Source organism: Heterodontus francisci, chromosome 2 (assembly GCF_036365525.1).
Source record: "Heterodontus francisci isolate sHetFra1 chromosome 2, sHetFra1.hap1, whole genome shotgun sequence".
Taxonomy (NCBI): Eukaryota; Metazoa; Chordata; class Chondrichthyes; order Heterodontiformes; family Heterodontidae; genus Heterodontus; species Heterodontus francisci.
In genome coordinates, this window is record NC_090372.1 from 66,271,729 (window position 1) to 66,289,569 (window position 17,841).

The 17,841-nt window shown below is 43.8% G+C and overlaps 1 protein-coding gene across 2 annotated transcripts in view; it reads left to right on the forward strand.

Moving 5' to 3' along the window:
• LOC137384581 (A disintegrin and metalloproteinase with thrombospondin motifs 16) overlaps window positions 1-17,841 on the forward strand; it is a 375,653-nt gene that overhangs the window by 163,408 nt on the left and 194,404 nt on the right. The gene's annotated exons all lie outside the window — the stretch shown is intronic.

Sequence of the window (17,841 nt, forward strand, 5' to 3'; positions counted from 1 at the left end):
AGAACAAGCCCAACTTCTCCAGTCTATCCACCTAACTGTAATTCCTTATCCCTGGAAGCATTCTAGTGAATGTCTTCTGCACCCCCTCCAAAGCCTTCACATTCTTCTGAAAGTATAGTGCCCAGAATTAGCCACAGTACTCCAGCTGGTACCAAATTTGTGCTTTATATAGATTTAAGAACAAAGAACAGTACAGCACAGGAACAGGTCATTCGGCCCTCCAAGCCTGCGCCGATCTTGATGCCTGCCTAAACTAACACCTTCTGCACTTCCGGGGCCCATATCCCTCTATTCCCTTCCTATTCATGTATTTGTCAAGATGTCTCTTAAACGTTGCTATCGTATCTGCTTCCACCACCTCCCCTGGCAGCAAGTTCCAGGCACTCGCCACCCTCTGTGTAAAAAAAAAAAACCTGCCTCGCACATCCCCTCTAAACTTTGCCCCTCGCACCTTAAACCTGTGTCCCCTAGTAACTGACTCTTCCACCCTGGGAAAAAGCTTCTGACTATCCACTCTGTCCATGCCGCTCATAACTTTGTAAACCTCTATCATGTCGCCCCTCCACCTCCGTCGTTCCAGTGAAAACAATCCGAGTTTTTCCAACCTCTCCTCATAGCTAATTTAGCATAATGTTCTGGGTTTTGTATGCTATGCCTATATTTATAAAGCTCTGGTTCCCATATGCTTTGTTAACCTGCCCTGCCAGCTTCAAAGATTTGTGTACAAACTCCACAAGTCTCTCTGTTATTGTACCTCTTTAAAATTGTACCATTTAGCCTGTATAGTGTCCCCTTATTCTTCCTACCAAAATGTATCACCTCACACTTTACTTTGTTGGTTGAATTTCATCTGTCATTTGTCTGTCCATTCCACTAGCCTATGTCTTGACAACTATTACTATCTTCCTCACCATTAACTACACTTTCAAGTTTTGTGTTATCTGCAAATTTCGAAATTGTGCCCTGTACCCCCAAGTCCAAATCCTCAATGTAGATCAAAGACAGCAGTGGTCCTAGTACTGAATCCTGAGGTATACCCCTCTCTGTCCAAAGAACAGCCATTCACCACTAGTCTATGTTTTCTATCCTTTAGCTAATTTTGTAACCATGCTGCTACTGCTGTTTTTATCCTATAGTCTTCAATTTTGTGAACAAGCCTATTATGTGGTACTTTAACCACATCTACAGGAAGTGTCATCAGCTGGAGGAGCTGGAGCTCCTGGTTTCAGAGCTTGATCAGCAGCTGGTGTCACTGTGGTGCATCGTGAGGCAGAGAGCTACATGGATAGCATGTTACTGGAGTGGTTAGCCTGCAGCTTAAGATTATGCAAGTCTAGAGGGCTTGGTTCACTGCCAGACAGTCGAGGAGGACCATTGCAGAGTGAATCCCCCCTTTCACTTGCTCAAAGACTGTTACTTTTGCCAGTTCTGATGAAGGATCACAGACCTGAAATGTAAACTCTTGTTTCTCTGTGCACAGATGCTGCCAGACCTGCTGAGTATTTCTGGCACTTTCTGTTCTCATTGCAGAGTGAATTTTGCTCTCTAACCAGTGTTCAGTTCTGAATACTGGTGAGGACGATGGTTCCTCTATGGAGCATAACCAAAGCCATGTTCACAGCACAAAATGTGGCTCAGTTGTACAGGGTGAAAGGAGGAAAGCAATAGTGATCAGGCGTTCAATAGTTAGGGGAACAGACGAGGCCGAGGTGTTCCTGCAGCTGCAGTTGTGACTCCGGGACAGTATGTTGCCTCCTTAGTGCCAGGGTCCAGGATGTCACTGGCTGCAGAACATTTTAAGGCAGGAGAATGTGCAGCCAGAAGTTGTGGTCCATGATGATATAGCTAGAAAGAGGAATGAGGTCCTGCAAAAGAGACAAATAAGTAGGACCTCAAAAGCAGTAAACTCCATCTTGCTTCTAGTTCCATGTACTGGTGAGGAAGGAAATAGGAGGATAGCACCTTTGAATGTATGGCTGGAGAGGTGGTACAGGCAGGAGGGCTTTCAATTCCTGAGACATTGGGACCAGTTCTGGGTGAGGTGGGAGCTGTACAGGACAGACTGGTTGCGCCTTAACAGAGCTGGGGGCAATGCCAACATGGGACAGTTTGCTAATGCTGAGAGGGTGTAAACTAATTTGGCAGCAGATGGTTACCAGGATGTAGCATTAAGAAGGAGAAACAAGGTGCACAAAGTATTGGGTGAGATGGATAGCACTAGAGTAAATAATGATAAGGCATTAGGTGGAGAGAATACAAGAAGATGTAAATTCGATTTAGAGCATATGTATAGAGCGTGAAGTGTATTAAGTAAGGTTGGTGAGCTGCAGGTGCAAATCGCTGCATGATGTTATGACCGAGGTGGGAGGAATGCACTGTTTTTTCTAGTTCCACTTCTCCACAGGTCACAACATATATTTAAATGTTTACCCTGTTACTGATACAGTCAATTATATACTCTACTCTTTATCCCTGAATAAAATACACCAGCCAGGTTTCTTTAATAAACAACAGAATTATCAGTTTATTATAAACCAAGACTTATCCAGTAACAAAGCAAAGCATTAACACACAGATTGAAATATATAAGTTCCCTTTTTACCTTAGCCCCTCACACACATGTACACGCACACACGCACACACATATCAGTTAACCAAAAAATAGAGATTTTCTCTCCAGAGCTCTTTTACAAAAAAACAAAAAGAAGAAAACTTTGGCCAAATACTTGTTAACTCTTGAAGAAAATGGATGAGATATGTTCTGTCCCAAAATGGCATACAGTCTGGCATCCGAGTGCACATAGATGGGTCACTGAGAGATTTTCTGGAGCAGTTCTTTTCAGGCAACCTTGACAATTAATCTGGCAAGCTTCCCAGGAGCTCCTCAGGAGAAACGCAGCATTTCACAGAGACAAGAGGAAGGAGGGAAGCTGTATGTTTCCCTCTTGGCATATTGATCTCCAATTGCTTTGAAACATAGTCCACACCTCAGCTGAACCAAAACAATATCTCAGAATAGAAACCAAACAGAACCTCCTGACCCTCATAAATTGTGACATGTCACATCTCTGTAATCATCTTCCCCAAATCACTAAGGTTTCTGCTGTTTATTGAATTTAAGGCATGTGACTTCCAGTAAAGGTTGTTTTCAAACAAGACCACAAGTGTCCTTCCGGTGACCTCTTTTAAAAAAAAAAACAAAGTCCAACATCTATGGAATTACTTCAGTTCACCAATGAATCCATCTTCACAATTCTAACACACAAATCCTCAAAAAAAAATTTAAAAACAGAAGCACCTTTATAACAATGGGAATATGATGTTGTAGTGATAATGGAGACTTGCCTCAAATATGGGAAGACTGGGTACTAAATATTCCTGGCTGCAACATGTTCAGGAAAGATAGGAAAGGAAAGAAAGGAGGAGGGGTGGCATATTGATTAAGAAGAATATTACAGTGCTGGAGAGAGAGGATAGCCTGGAGGGGTCAAGGACAGAATCTATTTGGTTTGAGTTAAGAAACAAAAGAAGTGCCATGACACTTTGTTGTATATTCTATAGGCTACCAAGTAGTGGGAAAGATACAAAGGAACAAATTTGCAGGGAAATTAGAGAGTTACAACAGCTATACAGTACTGATAATGGGGGACTTCAATTTTCCTAATATAGACTGGGATAGTATTAGTGTAAAGGGCAGAAGGGGAAGAGTTTCTGAAGTGTGTTCAGGAGAATTTTCTTGATCAGTACATTTCCAGCCAAATATGGGATGAAGCACTGCTGGATCTGGTTCTAGGGAATGAGGTGGGTCAAGTGGATCATGTGTCAGTAGAGGAACATTTAGGGAGCAGTGATCATAGTATCATAAGGTTTAGGTTAGCTATGGAAAAGAACAAGCAGCAAACCAGAGTAAAAATAATTAATTGGAGGAGGGCAAAGTTCAGTGGGTTAAGAATTGAACTGTCCCGGGTAAATTGGAATCCAAAAAGGCAGGCAAAACTGTAATCGAACAATGGGCTGCCTTTAAAGAGCAGATTGTTTAGGTACCGTCGAGGTACCATGAGGGAGAAAGTTAGGGCAACAAAAGCTAGAGCCCCCTGGATGACAAAAGCGATAGTAAGATGAAGCAGAAAAATGGTGTGTATGACAGATGTCAAGATGCTCATACAGGTGAGAACCAGGCTGAATATAGAAATTTCAGAGGGGAAATGAAGAAAGGAAATAAGAGGAGCAAAGAGAGAGTATGAAAGAGACTGGCAGCTAACATAAAAGGGAATCCAAAAGGCTTCTATAGGCATGTAAATAATAAGAGGGCCATAAGAGGAGGGGTGGGGCCAATTAGGGACCAAAAATGAGACTTGTGCATGGAGGCTAAGGGAATGAATGAATATTTTGCATCTGTCTTTGCCAGGGAAGAAAATGCTGCCAAAGTCATAGTAAAATAGGAACTAGTTGAGATACTGGATAGGTTAAAAAGTAAGAAAGAGGAGGTATCAGAAAGTCTAGCTGTGCTTAAAGTTGATAAGTCACTAGAATAGGATGTATCCAAGGATGCTAAGGGAAGTAAGGGTAGCAGTTGCAAAGGTACTAGCCATAATCCTCTAATCCTCCTTTGATACAGGGGTGATGCCAGAGAGCTGCGGAATTGCAAACGTTACACCTTTGTTCAAAGAGGGTAAAGATAAATCCAGGAACTACAAGCCAGTCAGTCTAACCTTGGTAGTGGAAAATCTTTTAGAAACGGTAATCGGAACAAAATGAATGGTCACTTGGGCAAGTGTGGATTAATTAAGAAAAGCCAGCATGTATTGGTTAAAGGCAAATTGTGTTTAACTAACTTGACTGAGTTTTTTGATGAGGCAACAGAGAGGGGTAATGAGGGTACTGCAGTTGACATGGTGTATACGGACTTCCTAAACACAATATTATTAAATGTCACATAATAGGGTTGTCAGTAAAGTTGAAGCCCATGGGAAAAAAGGGACAGTGGCAGCATGGATATGAAGCTGGTTAAGTGACAGGAAACAGAGAGTAGTAGTAAATGGTTGTTTTTTGGACTATAGGAAGGTTTACAGTGTTGTTCCCCAGGGGTTGGTACTAGTCCTATTGCTTTTCTTAACTATATTAATGACTTGCACTTGGGTATACAGGGCACAACTTCAAAATTTGCAGATATCAAAAAACTTGGAAGTATGAAACTGTGAGGAGGATAGTGATAGATTTTAAGAGGCCATAGACTTTTGGAATGGGCGGACATATGGCAAATGAAATTTAACATAGAGAAGTGATGCATTTTGGTTTTAAGGATGAGTAAGGATAAGAGACAACGTAAATTAAAGGGTACAGTTCTAAAGCAGGTGCAGACACACGGAAACCTGAGTATAAATGTGCACAATCGTTGAAGGTGGCAGGGCAGGTTGATAAAGTGGTTAAAAAGGCATACAGAACCCTGGGTTTTATAAAAAGAGGCATAGAGTGGTCATGCAGACCCCCACCTGCCAAGAATGAGGCATATTAATTTTGTCATAGGAACATTGATTTTAAACTGTTGCTGGAGCGAGGAAATGACTTGTTAAACAGATCAGCCATGGCTGAAAAAAGCATTTACATACTAACAGACAGTGCTTGTGGAGACATTCAACCCACAATGGACTTTGATCACCAAACATTGAAGGTGAGGAAGCTCATATTCCAGGATGACTACTAAGATGGCTGAATCCACAAACAGACGTGTTCAAACCAGCTAGTCACATGACTAACCTGCAGAGCAACCTGAGTTTTTTTGAATTGTACCGACAGTTTGAGAGAGAGAGACTGTTAGCTCCTGGACTGTGAAGACCTCTCCTGGCTGGCTCGCCACAGCCTCTCCTGGCTGGCTCCCATCTCTTTCTCATGGAACTCCAAATCCACTGAAGACGTGAACTACAAGAGAGAAAAGTCTCCTACATTGAACAAGGTTTAAGAAGAATATTGGGCCACAACAAAAAGCAAGACCTACCTACAATCAAGGACTCTACAGAGAGCTCGAAGAACAGTAACCAAAAACATCTTTAGATATTGCCTCAAACCTTTCCACTTTATTTCTTCTCTTTTCTATTTCTATTTGCATGTGTGTATCGGGTATGCATGCTGGCGTGGGGCACGTCGCATATCCGTAGGCGTTAACCGAATTAGAGTTTAAGTTTAATAAAGTTCAACCTTCTTTAAACCTAAGAAAACCTGTTTTGCTGGTTTCTTTGCCTTACAATTGGAAAGCAGTGAACAAAGATTCACTAAGGGGAAGCTAAAAAAACGGTGTGTTTAAAAATAAAACCCTGTTATGGTGAAGGCTGAGAGGGAACCCGACACCCCTTTCTTGCCTGGTCATAACAGAGTACAAAAACAAGGAAGTTATGATGAAACTTTATAAAACTCTGGTTCAGCCACAACTGGGGTATTGTGTCCAATTCTGGAAACCACACATACAAGAAGGATGTGAAGTCTTAAGAAAGCGTGCAGAAAAGATTTACGAGAATGGTTCCAAGGCTGAGGGACTTCAGTTATGTAGACAGATTGGAGAGGTTGGTGTTGTTTTCTTTGGGGAAGGGAAGGTTGAGAGGAGACTTGATATAGGTGTTCATAATCAGGAGGGGTCCAGATAGAATACTATTGGCATAAGGGTCAATAGCCAGAGGACACAGATTTAAAGTGATTTACAAAACAACCAACAGCAACATGAATTTATTTTATTTTTTATTTTAAGATACAGCACTGAAACAAGCCCTTTGGCCCACCGAGTCTGTGCCGACCATCAACCACCCATTTATACTAATCCTATTACCCTCTCACATCCTCACCTTCCCTCAATTCCCCTACCTATACTAGGGGCAATTTATAATGGCAAATTTACCTATCAACCTGCAAGTCTTTGGCTGTGGGAGGAAACCGGAGCACCCGGCGAAAACCCACGCCGTCACCGGGAGAACTTGCAAACTCCACACAGGCAGTACCCAGAATTGAACCCGGGTCGCTGGAGCTGTGAGGCTGCGGTGTTCGCCACTGTGCCGCCCCCACAGAATAACTTTTTTATGCAGTGAGTGGTTGCGATCTGGAACGTACCACCTGACAGGGTGATGAAGGCAGATTCAATCATGACTCTTAAAATTAAATTGGATAAGCACCCGAAGAGGAAAAATTTGCAAGCCACAGGAAAAGGGTAGGAATGTGGGACTACCTAAATTCCTCTTGCAAAGTGCTGAATGGCCTCCTTCTGTGTTGTAACCATACTATGATCTGACTTCGCTCAATCGCCCTCTCTGTTACTTCATCAAAAATCTCAATTAAGTTAGTCAAAAAAAATGTGCTCTTAACAAATCTGTGCTGGTTCTCCTGTATTAGTCCATTTTCTCTGATTAGTATTTCTAAAACCTTCCCCACCACCCATGTTATACTGACTGGCTTGTAGTTGCATTTGTATTTATCCAAAAATCTATCAACCTCAGTCTTGAATACACACAACCACTGAGCATCCACAACTCTTTGAGGTAGAGAATTGCAAAGATTCACAACCCTTTGACTGAAAAGAAATTCTCATCGCAGTCCCAAATGGCTGACCCCTTATTCTGAGACTAGCGCAAACCATCATTCCAGGAATCAGTCTAGTGAACCTTTTTAGCACTCCCTCTAAGACAAGTATATCCTCGATTGGGTAACTGGACCAAAACTGTACACAATACTCCTGGTGTGGTCTCACCAAGGCCCTATGCAAATGCAGTAAGACTTCTTGACTCTATACTTCAATCTCTGCAAGAGATTTGCAAGTTCTCCCTGTGTCTGCGTGGGTTTCCTCCGGGTGCTCCGGTTTCCTCCCACTGCCAAAGACTTGCAGGTGATAGGTAAATTGGCTGTTATAAATTGCCCCTAGTGTAGGTAGGTGGTAGGGCATATGGGATTACTGTAGGGGTAGTATAAATGGGTGGTTGTTGGTCGGCACAGACTCGGTGGGCTGAAGGGCCTGTTTCAGTGCTGTATCTCTAAATAAAAAAAAATAAATAAAAAATGCTAACATACCATTTGCTTTCCTAATTGCTTGCTGTACCTGCATGTTAACCTTCTATGATTCATGTGCAAAGACACCCTCTGCCAACAATTCCCAGTCTCTCACCCCTGAAAGAATATTCTGCATTTCAGTTTTTCCTGCCAAAATGGATAACTTCATACATCTTCACATTTGCCACCTTCTTGCCACTCAACTTTTTAACTGGTCCACATCCTTTTGCAGCCTCTTTGCTTCGTCTTTGCAGCTTACTTTCATGCCTAATTTTTTAACGTCAGCAAACTTGGATACATTACACTCGGTCCCCTCATCTAAGTCATTGATCAAGATTGTAAATAGCTGAGGCCCAAATACTGATCCTTGTGATACCCTCCTCTTTACAGCTTGTCAACCCCAAAATGACCCATTTATTGCTACTATCTGTTATCCATCCATTAACCAATCCTTAATCCATGCTAATATGTTACCCCCAATCCCATAAACCATCATTTTCTGAAATAACCTCTTTCGTGACACCTCATCAAATGATTTCTGAAAGTCAAAATACACTGCATGCATAAGTTTTCCCCTTATTTATCCAGCTAGCTACACCCTCAAAAAGCTCCAACAGATTTGTCAAAGATAATTTTCCTTTAATCAATTCATATTGACTCTGCCCAATCATATCATGATTTACTAAGTGTCCTGTTACCATGTAGCCAATAATAGATTTTAACATTTTCTCTACTACTGATACCTGGCCTATGGATCCCTGCTTTCTCTCACTCTTTTCTTGAATAGCTTGGTTATTTTTGCTATCTTCCAATCCACTGGGACCATTCTAGAATCTAGGGAACTGTTGAAGACCAAAACCAATTCATCCATATCTTTGTAGTGCCACCACCCCCGCATTCCCTCTTTTTAAAACCCTAGGATAAAGACCATCAAGTCCAACAGTTGTGTTTTAGTCCCGTTAATTTTCCAGTAATGTTTCTTTACTAATATAAATTTCTTTAATTTCCTCATTTTTACTAGACCCTTGGCTTCCCACTATTTCCAGAATATTTTTTGTGTCTTCTCCTGTGAAGGCAGATACAATTGAATATCTTTTCCACTTCTTTTTCCTCATTATAATTTCTCCTGTCTCTGCCTCTAACATGCCCATATTTATTTTCGCTAATCCCTTCCTTTTTACATTCATATGGAAGCTTTTACAATCTGTTTTTATCTCTTATTTTACTCTCATATTCTTTCTTTCTTTATCAATTTCCTTGTTATCCTTTTGCTGAATTCTAAATACCTCTCAATCCCTAGGCTTACTACTCTTTTTAGCAACATTGCAAGCCTCTTTAATCTAATCCTATCTTTAACTACTTATCAGCCACAGTTGGACTGCTTTCGCCATGGGGTTTTTAATCCTTAAGGGAATTTATATTCATTGCAAATTAGGAATTAAATCTTTAAATGTTTGCCATTGCTCATCCACAGTCGTATCTTTTAATCTAATTTCCCAATCTACCTTAGCCAACTCTCCCCTCAGACTGTGTTTTGTTTAGATTTAAGACCCTAGTTTTGGTTTAACTAAATCATTCTCAAACTCAATCTGCAGTTCGATCATCTTGTGATCACTTTTCCCCAGAGGCTCCTTTACTAACTACAAGGTTATTAATTAACCCTTTCTCTTTGCACAATAATAGATCCAAAATAGCCTGTTCCATAATCGGTTCCTCGACACTGATCTGGAAAACTATCTTGAATGCATTCCATGAACTTGCTCTCCACACTATTACTGCCAATCTGGTTTGCCCAGTCTGTATAAAGATTACAATGCCCCATGATTACTGTATTATGCTTGTTACATGCACTTCTAATTTCCTGATAAAAAATCTGCCTGACACTACAACTACTGTTGGGAGGCCTATAAACTAGTCCCACCAACGTTTTCTGCCCCTTACTGTTCCTTAGCTCCACCCAAACTAATTCTACATTTCGGGCTGAATTTTACGGGTCCATTTGAGATGGCAACAGAGGCGATGTGGGGCATAAGGGGTTGGAAAACATCTGACTTTCTGTCCGATGACATGACCTCCCTTCCGGATTTTCCTGTCGGCGACTGATATGGAGGGTGGGCCTCGCACATTCACGAGGCTGGAAGCCAATTAAGGCATTTAACAACTCAATACACAACAATTTAATTCTCAGTTTTGAATCTTCCTGATGGCACACAGGAACCACGGGTCTTCAGGGTCTGACCTGGTGCAAGGAGGCATCAAGGAGGCAGGCGCTGAGCGGTGGCTTCACTGGGAAGCCATCAGTTGAGGCAATGTCACTTGGCAGGAAGGATGGAGGTGGGGGAGGGCATCAGGAAGCACTGCCAGGAGTGAGGGCCAAGATGCCAGCACTGTGGGGCACCCACACCAGGGTGGTATCAAGACAGTGCCACCTCATTGACAGACACAAGTTGGATGTGGAGGGGGTGGTTGGAAGATCTCTTAGGACCAGAGGCCTTGCGTTCAGGGAGAGGCAACCTCTCATGGGCCTCATTCACCCTAGCTTAGGCCCTCGTGAAGGAGGAGGAGGAGCAGAGAGGGAGGGAGTTTCAGGGATGGGTAGGGGAACGCCAGCAAATTGGGGCCCACATGAGGACCAACTCTGGGCACAGGAAGATGGAGAATGTAATAGAGGGGCATGGAAACAACCACTGGCACACAGAAGAAGCTACCCTCCGGAAAGGGTATACCGGCCAAGGCTCAACTACCTGCAGATGTTGGAGTGGCAGTGCCTCCGAAAATTGCGCCTTTCCAGGGAGGCCATCAATGATCTATATGCCATGATGCAGGATGAGCTGAGGCCCATGTGACTCGGTGGACACCCGATGCCAGTTGCGCTGAAAGTCACCATGACACTGAACGTCTGTGCCATTGGATCATTCCAGGTATCCACTGGAGATATGTATGGAATCTCTCAGTCTGTGGTGCATCACCGCATCAAAGAGGTCACTGATGCCCTGTTCAGGAGGGCTGGCGATTATGTGTCCTTCCGCACCGATCCAAACAGTCAAGCTGAGAGGACAATAGGATTCGGAGCCATCGCTGGATTTCGCCCAGGTGCAGGGAATGATTGACTGCATTCATGTGGCCCTCATGGCTCCCATGGACCAGCCTGCTGCCTTTAGCAACTGAAGGACTTCCACCCCCTCAATTTCCAGGTGGTCTGTGACCTCCGCAAATGGATCTGACAGATGTGTGCATAATTCCCAGCAAGCAGCCATGGCGCCTACATACTAAGGCAGTCCCAGGTGCCCAACCTTTTCCGTCCCCCATGCACCTTCAGCGATGGATCCTTGGAGACAAGGGCTACCCATTGAGGACATGGCTGCTGATGTCGGTGAGGAACCCACACATGGATGCAGAGCTGAGGTACCACACATGCTATGGTTCAACCCGAGCAGGCCATTGGTCTGCTCAAGATGCAATTTAGGTGCCTATATCGATCTGCTGGAGTCTTGCAGTATGCCTGGGCAAGGGTATCGTGTATTGTGGTAGTCTGCTGTGCACTACATAATCTGGCACTACAGAGGGGTGAAGCGATGACCAGTGAGGATATCATGCATTGAGATGGCTCCTCTGATGATGATGATGTGAAGCAGGATGCTGCCCAGGCACATCATGAAAGGCGACATGAGATACACTTGAGGGAGGCATGAGATGCCTTCATACATTCACGTTTCCTTTGAACCTCCTTCCAGAACCACACAAATAAAGCCTTACCATTAATCAGCCCTGCTATCGCATCATTCCGGACTGCAGCATCCAGGTGCAGGCCGCAAAATGGCAAAGTCAAAGGTTGGAGCGCTTGGGGCTTGCTCCCTGGCATGGGATGACCTTGGCATCCTCATGATGATGGAATCCTCATCCTCCTTGGTTACGACGTCAGCCCTTGGCTGGAACTTCGGATGGCTGGCAGGGCACACCAGCTGGAGTGCAACTGACATCCCCTCCAGATATCCCTGCACCATCAGCATCACTGACCGGTCCATGCTACAGAGTGTGGAATGCATCCTGTGTATGTCAGTGCGCAGTTCATGCATGGACTCCAAGTCCTGCCGCATATGGCTGCTCATTGGAGGAGCTCATGCACTCAAGTCCTGAGCCATGGTGCCACACATGAGCTGGATGGACTCCTCCATTCTTAGCGCACTGCCTCAGGGAGCTCTGACATGTGGGAGCACATCTATTTTGCTGGTCCATGTTGAGCCTGCTTTCCTGTGACTCCTGAGGCCCTGCATCTGTTCCCAGCTGAGCTAGGGCTGTGTCTGTCCTCCATCCTCCAAGGGGGACTGCCCACAATTGCCCCTGCCTCTGGCACCTCCTGCACCCCAGTGCCACCCTATTTAACGGCATGCGAGCACCCACCAGGGTGACTGTCTGCACTGTTGGAGGGTGCACTTGGAGCTGTGACACTGCTTCTTCTCAGCTTTGGTGTGAATGTACTTGGCCCAGTGATGGTGAGGGAGTTAGTCTTATTGCCTTGACATCTGCACCTCTGGGAGACACAAGAAGAGATCATGAGAACAAACCTTGGAGAGCAGAAGCCTTTGCATGTGCTGAGGCTTTCCAATGCAGCTCAGTCTTCAATATGCTATTGGACAGGATGGAATGCAATGCACCCCCTTAAAGAACGCATTGCACACTCTAATCACCATTTCTACCACGGATGCCCATCTCTCCTTGCCCGACTTCCTCATGGTCAGCGACCCTAGTGATATCTGTGGCTTCCTCCACCATGGTGATCACGTGTAGGTATCAAACCCCTCCATTCGTCTGGGCCCTCTTGCGGGTATTATGTGCCTGTTTCTCCTGCAAGGACAAAAGAGAGTGAGATAAGGCACTGCAGGTCTGTATGGTCAATGCCAACTGCTCCTATTCATTAGAAGCTGCATGGTTCAGTGCTGGCAGGTCCTCAGCAGTACTATGACTTTGAGCCTTTCTGCGTGTTCAGTAAGTGCCCTTGGCGCGCGCTCCTCCCATGTTCAGGAGAAGCATGCACCCTCAGGCTCCTCAGCTGGAGTGTCTGCTGGAGGGTCGGTAACCAAGGGCCTGACCTGTAGGTTCAGCTTTGCACTCACCTTGCCAGAGCGAATCAGGTCATTGAACCCACACTGAACAGTTTTTACGCACCACACCCTGTCTGCTGACTGTGTCAGCCATCTCCATCCAGACCTGCTTGGTCTGGATGGGTGGCCTCCTCCTGCCACCCTGCAGGAAGAGGACGTCCCTCCTCTCCCTCACGGCCTTGAGGAGGACCTCTAGGTCCACACCTGAAAATTGAGGGGCTGGCCTGCCCCGGGTTCCAGGCCTCTGTCTCTCCTGAGATGTCTTTCAAACAGAAGGTAAAGCATTGAAAGGACAGCTTTGCTTAAATCGGGCCTGTACTTGCACAGTCTTGCCTCCATTCCCACCCCTGCGGCTGCTAATTGGCTACCAAACTCATCTACAAGCCAAGTAAGGGGGTGTCCCTGTGAAAATAGGGGCCGGTGACTGTTTTTCTCCGGGGCTGGATTCAGGACCCAGAAACGGTGCAGACTTCCAATTCCCACCCCAGAAGGAAAATCCTGCCCCCGTTTCTATGTGTAAGTGGGGTTTCTGCTGCACTTGCAATAAGAATGGCTCCGAGGAAATTATCAGGTCATAATTTTCAAACAGAATGATGATTTTCTAATAATAACTGGGACTTTACAATATCTCATTACGCATTATGCTGGGACACAGGTCCATGTTCAGGACCAGCTAGGAGTTAACCAGTTATAGCACATGCCTGCATGGAGTCCACTGATTTTTAAGGGGTGCTGGGAAAACTTAAAAGGATGCAGCCACTAAAAGATAAGTTTCTGTTTGTGGTGCAAAATTGTTGTTTTCAGAATCTTTGCTGCGAGCAATTCTGAGGGTTGTGCTTGATTTGTTTCCTACTGGCGAATTATGTCATTGCTCGCTATCAGTTCATAGCTCAGGGACAGGGCAGATGGGCTCTTCCACACAGCTCAGTTACTTCTTGGCTTCACAAGATATTTGACAAATGTGTGCTTACCTTTTTCTAAGCAGCCCACTTAAGGACTGCTGGTTGGGCCGTGTATCACTTAGTATCAATGAACAGAGCATGCATGGTGCGCACCCATTTGGAACCTCAAAATTGTATTAAGATTGTATGTATGTTCTAGAACCCCGATTAGTGTGTTGCCGGTAGGCTTCCACCTGAACTGCCTATGTGAAGGCCCCAATGAAAGTGGCGGTTGACCGATCAGTAGCAGGAAAAGGCACAGCAAGTGCTTCACTGTGATTTCTGAAGTGCTATTGGTCTGTTTCCACTGGGCGGCGGACCTTAAAATTGGGGCTTATATTTCTCGCAGCCATTAAAACAATTCTTTATAAAGATACAAAAATTGATCATGAAACAGATTTAGTGCTGTAATAATCCAGTTGTCAACAGCTTGATACTGATGACCCTATAATCAAGCAACATAAGCATATTAGTCTTCCATCTGTTTGACAGAAACACAAACTCCAAACATATTCATTGACTTTTGCCCCACCAGATCAAAATGTTTATTTGCATACCTTGCAGAAACAGCTAACAGAAAGCAGAATTAACACTTAGCTCACAATACAGAAGCTAATAAATTATTGGTTTTCATTTTTATTACGTTGCATGTATCTGTCTCCGTGGGTTGAAGAGTAACCATAGGATGCAGGAAGTGCTTCTGTTGTGAAATCTCACCTATTCGGCATCCCTCCATTGCTTTTCCTCCACTTTGGTGGGGGGGGGGGGGGGGAAAAAGAGAGATTTGCAAAATAATTAAAAGACTTCAGTGCAGGAAACCCTTGTCACAAAAACTTTTAAGGCATTGAGCCCAGGGAACAAAAACTGACAAAAAAAACACTTCCAGGAATCTATTTGAAAAAAAGCCTACACAAACTTCAGTGCTGCTTGCCTTGTGTAACTTTAAATGACAAATGCTTCCCAGAAAAAAAGTCTTCATTTTGAAGGGTAGTCACTGTTGTAATATAGGAAATATCGCAGCCAATTTGAATACAAGGTTCCACAAACAATAATGTGATAATGATCAGATTATCTTAATGTAATGTTGGTTAAGGGATAAGTGTTGGCCAGGGCACCAAGGAGAACTCTGGGAGTACACCATGGAAATTCCTGCATTTATCTGCGAGGGTATACAGTACCTTGGTTTAACATGCCATCCAAAAGGTGACTCCAACAGTGCAGCACTCCCTCAGAACTGCTCTGAAGTGTCAGCCTAGATGTTATGCTCAAATCTCTGGAGTGAGGCTTGAACCCACAATCTTCTGACTTAGAGGTGGAGTGCTGCAATTGAACCACAGCTGATACCAACACATAGAAACATAGAAAATAGGAGCAGGAGTAAGCCATTCGGCCCTTCGAGCCTGCTCCGCCATTCATTATGATCATGGCTGATCATCCAACTCAGTAACCTGTTCCTGCTTTCCCCCATATCTTTTGATCCTTTCACACAGCACCTAACAACCCAGGGTACCAATTTTATATACACAAAATTAAGATTGAGCACATTCCTGGCAGCTAAATCATATTGTCACATAGGCAACTACAAGATGTCCTTTCTACACAATTTGTTAAATGATAATGAAACTTCTACTCAGTATATACATCCATAATTTCGGCACTGTTTCTAGTCTGTTCCCCTTAGTTCATGTCAATACAAGCCACAGCTAAACAAAGATTGTTCAAAATGAAAAGTGTTTCAAAAATGAACAATCCTACAAATGTCATGGTAAAACTCACTAGTGAGAGGTTTAATTGTGCCTATCATACTGATAATTGAAAAGTATCAAAGTTGTCCAACTTTCATTACTTCTAGAGACATATAGTAATGGAAAAAGTTTGTATAAAATTTGTGTTGCTCTTGTGAAGTTCATTCTTAACAAAATTGAAGTGTGTGTAGCACACAAACAAAAAATGAGAATGTTGGCAAGCTTTCTGGTTTTTAGGGTTTCCTTTCAAACCGATTTTTAAAAAATCCTTTGCCTTTTAGAAGTATTAAAAAATTCATCTGGGACAAACTAATATAACAATTCACTGAAATAAATAAATTCTAACATCTGAGTAAACAGACTGCATTACCTGTCAACATTTCTTGAGAAGACTAAAAACCACTTCTTCAGTGTTCCAGTTGAAATTATATTTTTAGAGCAAACCAGTTGGTAACTTATTGCTGCTCAGACGTTTCTGAATTCCCTTTCAGCTCTATGATATCTGCTTTTTTTTATCTAGGGAGATTCAAGAAAGGGCAAGAAAACAAAATGCCCTAAAAAAAAGGTATTAAAAAAAAGACCAGGTGTGTAGATGAGGGTAGTGCAGTTGATGTAGTTTACATGGATTTCAGCAAAGCCTTTGACAAGGTCCCACATGGGAGACTTATCAAGAAAGCAAATGCACATAGGATACAAGGTAACTTGATAAGGTGGATTCAAAATTGGCTTAGCTGTAGGAGACAGAGAGTGACGACAGACGGTTGTTTTAGTGACTGGAAGCCAGTGTCCAGTGGCGTACCACAGGGATTGTGCTGGGTCCCCTATTGTTTGTCATTTATATTGACGACATATATGACTATGTGGGGGGTAGGATCAGTAAGTTCGCAGATGACACAAAGATTGGCCGAGTGGTTAACAGTGAGGTGGAGTGTCTTAGGTTACAGGAAGATATAGACGGGGTGGTCAAAGGGGCAGAAAAGTGGCAGATGGAATTTAACGCTGAAAAGTGTGAGGTGATCCACTTTGGAAGGAGTAATGTGACACGGAAGTATTCAATGAATGGCCTGACACTGGGAAGTTCCGAGGTACAAAGGGACCTTGGCGTGTTTGTCCATAGATCTCTGAAGGCAGAAGGGCAGGTTAATAGGGTGGTGAAAAAGGCATATGGGACACTTGCCTTTATCAATCGAGGCATAGGTTACAAAAGCAGGGAGGTCATGTTGGAGTTGTACAGAACTTTGGTAAGGCCACAGCTGGAGTACTGTGTGCAGTTCTGGTCGCCACATTATAGGAAGGATGTGATTGCACTGGAGGGGGTGCAGAGGCGATTCATCAGGATGTTGCCTGGGATGGAACATTTAAGCTATGAAGAGAGGTTGGATAGGCTTGGGTTGTTTTCACTGGAGCAGAGAAGACTGAGGGGTGACCTGATCGAGATGTACAAGATTATGAGGGGCATGGACAAGGTGGATAGGGAGCAGCTGTTCCCCTTAGTTGAAGGGTCAGTTACGAGGGGTCACAAGTTTAAGGTGAGGGGCGGGAGGTTTAAGGGGGATTTGAGGAAGAACGTTTTTTTACCCAGTGGGTGTTGACGGTCTGGAATGCCCTGCCTGGGAGGGTGGTAGAGGCAGGTTGCCTCACATCCTTTAAAAAGTACTTGGATGAGCACTTGGCACGTCATAACATTCAAGGCTATGGGCCAAGTGTTGGCAAATGGGATTAGGTAGACAGGTCAGGTGTTTTAATGCATCGGTGCAGACTCGATGGACCGAAGGGCCTCTTCTGCACTGTATTATTCTGTGATTCTGTAAGTTAATCTTGGGCAGTGGCAAAATGGGCTGCTGATTCATTGTCATGCATAATGCACTACAGCCAAGCCTAATTTATACCTCAAAAAGCCTGAAACTCAAAACCTTTGATTAAATGTAGTAATTTTAATGTATCTAACTTCCTGTGTACAGTCAATATTCACTTCTTTTGAGTCTGTGCTGTACGTTTTTGAGCATTGTATTTTGCCTGAAATAAAGT